Genomic DNA, 7,645 nt, shown 5'->3' with positions numbered 1-7,645 from the left:
GGAAACAGTGAAAATAGTGTCAGACTTTATTTTTTTGGGCTCCAAAATCACTACAGATGCTGATTGCAGCCACAAAATTAAAAGACGCTTACTCCTTGGAAGGAAAGTTATGACCAACCTAGATAGCATATTAAAAAGCAGAGATATTACTTTGCCAACAAAGATCCATGTAGTCAAGGCTGTGGTTTTTCCAGTGGTCAGGTATGGATGTGAGATTTGGACTGTGAATAAAGCTGATTGCTGAAGAATTGATGCTTTTGAACTGTGGTGCTGGAGAAGACTCTTGAGAGTCCCTTGGACTTCAAGGAGATCCAACCAGTCCATTCTAAAGGAGATCAGTCCTAGGTGTTCACTGGAAGGACTGGTGCTAAAGCTAAAATTCCAATACTTTGGCCACCTCATGCGATGAGTTGACTCACTGGAAAAGACTCTGATGCTGGGAGGGGTTGGGGGCAAGAGGAGACGAGGACGACAGAGAATGAGATGGCTGGATGGCATCACCAACTCTATGGACATGAGTTTGAGTGAACTCCGGGAGTTGGTGATGGACAGGGAGGCCTGGCGTGCTGTGATTCATGGGGTTGCAAAGAGTCGGACATGACTGAGCCACTGATCTGACTGACTGACTGACTGACTAATGAGCCACTTATAGAACTTTAGGAAAGGGGGACAATCAAGATGGCAGAGGAGTAGGAAGTGAAATCACCTCCTTCCACAGGAACGTTGAAAATACAAGTGGAAAGATGCACACAGAACAGCTACTGAGCTTTGACAGAAGACCTCAGATCTCTGAAAAGACAAGAAAACTTCCATGTAATCAGGAAAGAACAAAAGGAAGAAGAAAAAGAAGTAATCAGTACTGTGCCCCAGCGGGGTAGCTGTGAAGGAGGAAAGGTTCCCACAGCTCTGGAAGTCTTCTTCTCAGCAAGGAGATCAGCCTGGACAGGTGGGGAATTTCAGAGCCTAAGAGGAAGGAGCAGCAACCAATCTGTGGAAAGCATAACAGAGAGTAACCTGCCCAGAGGGTCAACACCACCACCTGGCTCCCCACAACCTAGACAGTCCTCTGTTGGTAGGGCTGAGAGGCACATGCTGATGCTCAGATTCAAGAGCTCAGTCACAGGGAGAGGACCAGGGTTGGATGTGGAAACAGCTGAAGAGTTCAGGCTGTAGCAACTGAGGGTGTACTAGGAATAAACCTGGGCCTGCCAGAGAGGTGAGGCACCATTATTGAGAGGTGCACAAAGAGAGGAGTGGGACCGTTGTAAAAGCGGAGTTTCAGCTTCAGCATCAGTCTTTCCAATGACTATTCACGGTTAATTTCCCTTAAGATTGGCTGGTTTGATCTCCTTGCTGTACAAGGGACTTCCAGGAGTATTCTCCAGCACCAGAGTTCGATGGCATCAATTCTTTACAGTTCTGGCTTCTTTACAGTCCAGATCTCACAAACGTACATGACCACTGGGAAGACCATAGCCTTGACTATATGGACCTTTGTTGGCATAGTAATGTCTGTGCTTTTCAACACACTATCTAGGCTTGTCATAGTTTCCTGCCAAGAAACAACTGTCTTCTGGTTTCATGGTGGCAGTCACCATCCACAGTGATCTTAGAAGTCAAGAAGTGGAAATCTGTCACTACTTCCACATTTGCCCCCTCTATTTGCCATAAAATAACGGGGCCAGATGCCATGATCTTAGTGTTTTTTTGTTTTTTTTTACTATTTAGTTTTAAGCCAACTTTTTCCCTCTCCTCCTTCACCCTCATCACCAGGGTCTTTATTTGTTCTTTGCTTTCTGCCATTAGAATGGTGTCATCTGCATGTCTGAGTTTGTTGGTGTTTCTCCCACCTATTTTGATTCCAGCTCATAGCTCATCCAGGCCAGCATTTCTCATGATGTGCTCAGCATATAGTTTAAACAAACAGGGTGCCAGCAGATAGCCCTGCTATACTCCTTTCTCAATCTTGACCCATAAATTGTTCCATACAGGTCTCAAACTATTTCTTCTTGACCTGCATACAGGTTTCTCAGGAGACAGGATAGTTTGGTATGCCCACCTCTTTAAGAAATTTCCACAGTTTGTTATGATCCACACAGTCAAAGCCTTTAGCATAGCAATGAAATAGAGGTAGATGTTTTTCTGGAATTCCCTTGCTTTCTCTATGATCCAGAGAATGTTGACAATTTGATCTCTGGTTCCTCTTCCTTTTCTAAAGCCAGCTTGGACTTCTGGAAGTTTTTGGTTTGTATAATGCTGAAGCCTAGCATGAAAGATTTTAAGCATGACCTTACTAGTCCTGGATATGAGTGCAATTGTCTGATAGTTAACACATTCTTTAGTAGTACCCTTCTTGGGAATTGGGATGAAGATGGACTTTTTCTAGTCCTGTGGCTTGGTCTTCCAGATTTGCTGACATGCTGAATGCAACACCTTGATGACATCATCCTTTAGGGTTTTGAATAGTTTTACTGGAATTCCATTGCATCCACTAGCTTTACTAACAGCAGTGCTCCCTAAGGCCCACTTGACTTCGCACTCCAGAATGTCTGGCTCTGGGTAACTGACCACACCATCCAGTTCATTAAGACCTTTTTTTGCAGTTCTTCCATGTATTCTTTCCATTTCTTCTTAATCACTTCAGTGTCAACTAGTTCTGTCTACTGTTTCTTTTATTTTGCCCATCTTTGGGTGAAATGTTCCCTTGATATTTCCAATTTTTAAAAAGAGATCTCTAGTCTTTCCCCTTCAGTTGTTTTCTTTTAGTTTTATGCACTGTTCATTGAAGAAGGCCTTCTTGTCTCTCTGTGCTATTGAACTCTGTGTTTAGTTGGATGTACTTTTCCCTTTCTCCCTTGCTTTATGCTTCTCTTCTTTCTCCAGCTATTCATAAATCCTCCTCAGATAACCACTTTGCTTTCTTGCTTTTCTTTTTTTTTTTGTGATGGTTTTGTTTGCTGCTTCCTGACCTCCATCCCTAGTTATTCAGACACACTGTTAACTGGATCTAATCCCTTGAATGTATTCATTACCTCCACTGTATGTTCATAAGGGATTTGATTTAAGTTGTATTTGGCTGGCCTAGGGTCGGACACGACTGAGTGACTTCACTTTTCATTTCACACATTGGAGAAGGAAATGGCAACCCACTCCAGTGTTCTTGCCTGGAGAATCCCAGGGACGGGGGAGCCTAGTGGGCTTCTGTCTATGGGGTCACACAGAGTCGGACACGACTGAAGTGACTTAGCAGCAGCAGCAGCAGTGCTTTCCTCCACTTTCTTTAGTTTAAGCCTGAATTTTCCTATAAGGAGCTGATTATCTGAGCCACAGTCAACTCCAGATCATATTTTTCCTGACTGAATACAGCTTCTCCATCTTTGGCTACAAAGAATGCAATCAATTTGATTTAGGGATTGACCATTTGGTGATATCTATGTGTAATGTCATCTCATGTTGCTGAAAAAGGGTATTTGCTTTGACCAGTGCATTCTCTCAGCAGAATTCAGTTAGCCTTTGTCCTGCTTCATTTTATTCTCCAAGGTCAAACTTGCCTGTTACTCCAGGTATCTCTTGACTTCCTACTTCTGCATTCCAATCCCCAGTGATGAATAAAACACCTTTGCTTTTGTTAGTTCTAGGAGGTTTTCTAAGTCGTCATAGAACTGATCAATTTTAGCTTCTTCAGCATTGGTGGTAAGAGAATAGACTTGAATTACTGTGATGTTGAATGGCTAGCCTTGGAAACAAACCGGGATCATTTTGTCATTTTTGAGGTTGCACCAAATACTGCCTTTTGGACTCTTTTGGGCTACTACATTTCTTCTATGGGATTCTTGCCCATAGTAGCTATAATGGTGATCTGAATTAAATTCGCCCATTCCTGTCCATTTTAGTTCACTGATTTCTAAAATCTTGATGTTTATTCTTTTCATCTCCTGCTTGAACCACGCCAGAGTTACTTTGATTCATGGGCCTAAAATTCCAGCTTCCTATGCAATACTGTTTTTTATAGCATTGGGTTTTTCTTTCATCACCAGACACATCCACAACTGAACGTTGTTTCCGCCTTGGCCCAGTTGCTTTATTTTTCTGGGGCTACTAGTAGTTCTCCTCCACTCTTCCCCAGTAGCATATTGGATACCTTCAGTCCTGGAGGACTCATCTTTCAGTGTCATATCTTTTGTCTTTTTATACAGTACATGAGGTTCTCAAGGCAAGAATTCTGGGGTGTTTGACATTCACTCTTCTAGTAGATCATGTTTTGTCAGAACTCTCCCATAAGGTAATCAGCTGAATTTTTTTTAGCAGAGACTCTTCAGGGAAGAAGAGAGAAGCATGATATGTATAAAATGATGAGAGGGAAAAACCTACAACCAAGAATACTCTACCCAGCAAGGGTCTCATTCAGATTCCATGTAGAAATCAAATGCTTTACAGACAAACAAGGGCTAAGAGAATCCAGTACCACCAAGTCAGCTCTACAACAATTGCTAAATGAACTTCTCTAGGCAGAAAATACAAGAGAACAAAAGAGGAAGGGAATAAAAAAGACCTAAAAAACAAACCCAAAACAATTAATAAAGTGACAATAGGAACATACATGGCTGTGCAGCGCTGGAGCAGGAGCGGCTGAGAGGAGACACCCCAGTCCAAGGTCAGCAGTGGTGGCCGTGAGGAGCTACCACATGTCCAAGGTAACAAGCAACGGCTGCATTTTGCTGGTGCAGCCATGAAGAGATATTCCACGTCAAAGCCTTGTCTAACTCATTGAAACTAAGCCATGCCATGTAGGGCCAACCAAGGTGGGTCATGGTGGACAGTTCTGACAAAATGTGGTCCACTGGAGAAAGTAATGGCAAACCACTTCAGTATTCTTGCCTTGAGAGCCCCATGACAGTATGAAAAGGCAAAAAGATAGGATACTGAAATATGAACTCCCCAGGTCTGAAGGTGTCCAATATGCTATTGGAGATCAGTGGAGAAATAACTTCAGAAAGAATGAAGAGACGGAGACAAAGCAAAAACAACACCCAGTTGTGGATATGACTTGTGATAGAAGCAAGATTCAATGCTGTAAGAACAATATTGCATAGGAACCTGAAATGTTAGATCCACGAAACAAGGCAAATTGGAAGTGATCAAACAGGACAAGGCAAGAGTGAACATCGACATTTTAGGAATAAGTGAACTAAAATGGACTGGAATGGGTGAATTTAACTCAGATGACCATTACATCTACCACTGTGAGCAAGAATCCCTTAGAAGAAATGGAGTAGCCATCATTCAAAAAAGAGCCCAAAATTTAGTACTTGGATACAATCTCAAAAATGACAGAATGATCTCTGTTCATTTCCAAAGCAAACCATTCAATATCATGGTAACCCAAGTCTATGCCCCGACCAGTAATGCTGAAGAAGCTGAAGTTGAACGGTTCTATGAAGACCTACAAGACCTTCTAGAATTAACACCCAAAAAAGATGTCCTTTTCATTATAGGGGACTGGAATGCAAAAGTAGGAAGTCAAGAAACACCTGGAGTAACAGGCAAATTTGGCCTTGGAGTATAGAGTGAAGCAGGGCAAAAACTAATAGAATTTTTCCAAAGAGAACACACTGGTCATAGCAACCACCCTCTTCCAACAACACTAGAGAGAACTCTACACATGGACATCACCAAATGGCCAACACCAAGATCAGATTGATTATATTCTTTGCAGCCAAAGATGCAGAAGCTCTATACAGTCAGCAAAAACAAGACCAGGAACTGACTGTGGCTCAGATCATGAACTCCTTATTGCCAAATTCAGACTTATATTAAAGAAAGCAGGGAAAACCACTAGACCATTCAGGTATGACCTAAATAAAACCCTTACAATTATACAGTGGAAGTGAGAAATAGATTTAAGGGACTGGATCTGATAGACTGCCTGATGAACTAAGGACAGAGGTTGGTGACATTGTACAGGAGACAGGGATCATGACCATCCCCAAGAAAAATAAATGCAAAAAAGCAAAATAGCTATCTGAGGAGGCTTTACAAATAGTTGTGAAAAGAAGAGAAGTGAAAAGCAAAGGAGAAAAGGAAAGATAAACCGATTTGAATGCAGAGTTCCAAAGAATAGCAAGGAGAGATAATAAAGCCTTCCTCAGTGATCAATGCAAAGAAATAGAGGAAAACAATGAAATGGGAAAGACTAGAGATCTCTTCAAGAAAATTAGACATACCAAGGGAACATTTCATGCAAAGATGGGCTCAATAAAGGTCAGAAATTGTATGGACCTAACAGAAGCAGACGATATTAAGAAGATATTAAGACGATATCTTGCCACAGCAAGAATACACAGAAAAACTACACAGAAAACATCTTCAAGACCCAGATAACAAGATGGTGTGATCACTCACTTAGAGCCAGACATCTTGGAATGTGAAATCAAGTGGGCATTAGGAAACATCACTATGAACAAAGCTAGTGGAGGTGATGGAATTCCAGTTAAGCTATTTCAAATCTTAAAAGATGATGCTGTGAAAGTGCTGCACTCAATATGCCAGCAAATTTGGAAAACTCAGCAGTGGCCACAGGACTGGAAAAGGTCGGTTTTCATTCCAATCCCAAAGAAAGGCAATGCCAAAGAATGCTCAAACTACCACACAATTGCACTTATCTCACACGCTAGCAAGTGATGCTCAAAATTCTCCAAGCCAGGCTTCAACAATACATGAACTGTGAACTTCCAGGTGTTCAAACTTGTTTTAGAGAAAGCAAAGGAACCAGAGATCAATTTGCCAACATTTGCTGGATCATCATAAAAGCAAGAGAGTTCCAGAAAAACGCCCAAACTGCTTTGTTGACTACGGCAAAGCCTTTGACTGTGTGGATCACAATAAACTGTGGAAAGTTCAAGAGATGGGTATACCAGACCACCTGACCTGCCTCTTGAGAAATCTGTATTCAGGTCAGGAATAAACAGTTAGAACTGGACATGGAACAACAGACCGGTTCCAAATAGGAAAGGAGTACGTCAAGGCTGTATATTATCACCTTGCTTATTTAACTTATATGCAGAGTACATCATGAGGAACGCTGGGCTGGAAGAAGCACAAGCTGGAATCAAGATTCCTGGGAGAACTATCGATAACCTCAGATATGCAGATGTTGCTGCTAAATTGTTCAGTCGTGTCTGATTCTGTGCGACCCCATAGATGGCAGTCCACCAGGCTCCCCTGTCCCTGGGATTCTTCAGGCAAGAACCTGGAGTGGGTTGCCATTTCCTTCTCCAATGCATGAAAGTGAAAATTGAAAGTGAAGTTGCTCAGTCATTCCAACTCTTATTGACCCCATGAACTGCATCCTACCAGGCTCCTCTGTTGATGGGATTTTCCAGGCAAGAGTACTGGAGTGCGGTGTCATTGCCTTCTCCCAGATATGCAGATGACACCATCCTTATGGCAGAAAGTGAAGAAGAACTAAAGAGCCTCTTGGTGAAATTGAAAGAGGAGAGTGAAAAAGTTGGCTTAAAGCTCAACATTCAGAAAACTAAGATCATGGCATCCAGTTCCATCACTTCATGGCAAATAGTGGGGAAAAAAAAGGAAGAGTGACAGACTAATTTTGGGGGCTCCAAAATCACTGCAGATGGTGACTTCA

This window comes from Moschus berezovskii, chromosome 1 (assembly GCF_049115385.1).
Source record: "Moschus berezovskii isolate FMDL1 chromosome 1, NW_MosBer_1.0, whole genome shotgun sequence".
Taxonomy (NCBI): domain Eukaryota; kingdom Metazoa; phylum Chordata; class Mammalia; order Artiodactyla; family Moschidae; genus Moschus; species Moschus berezovskii.
This window is presented reverse-complemented; position numbering follows the sequence as displayed.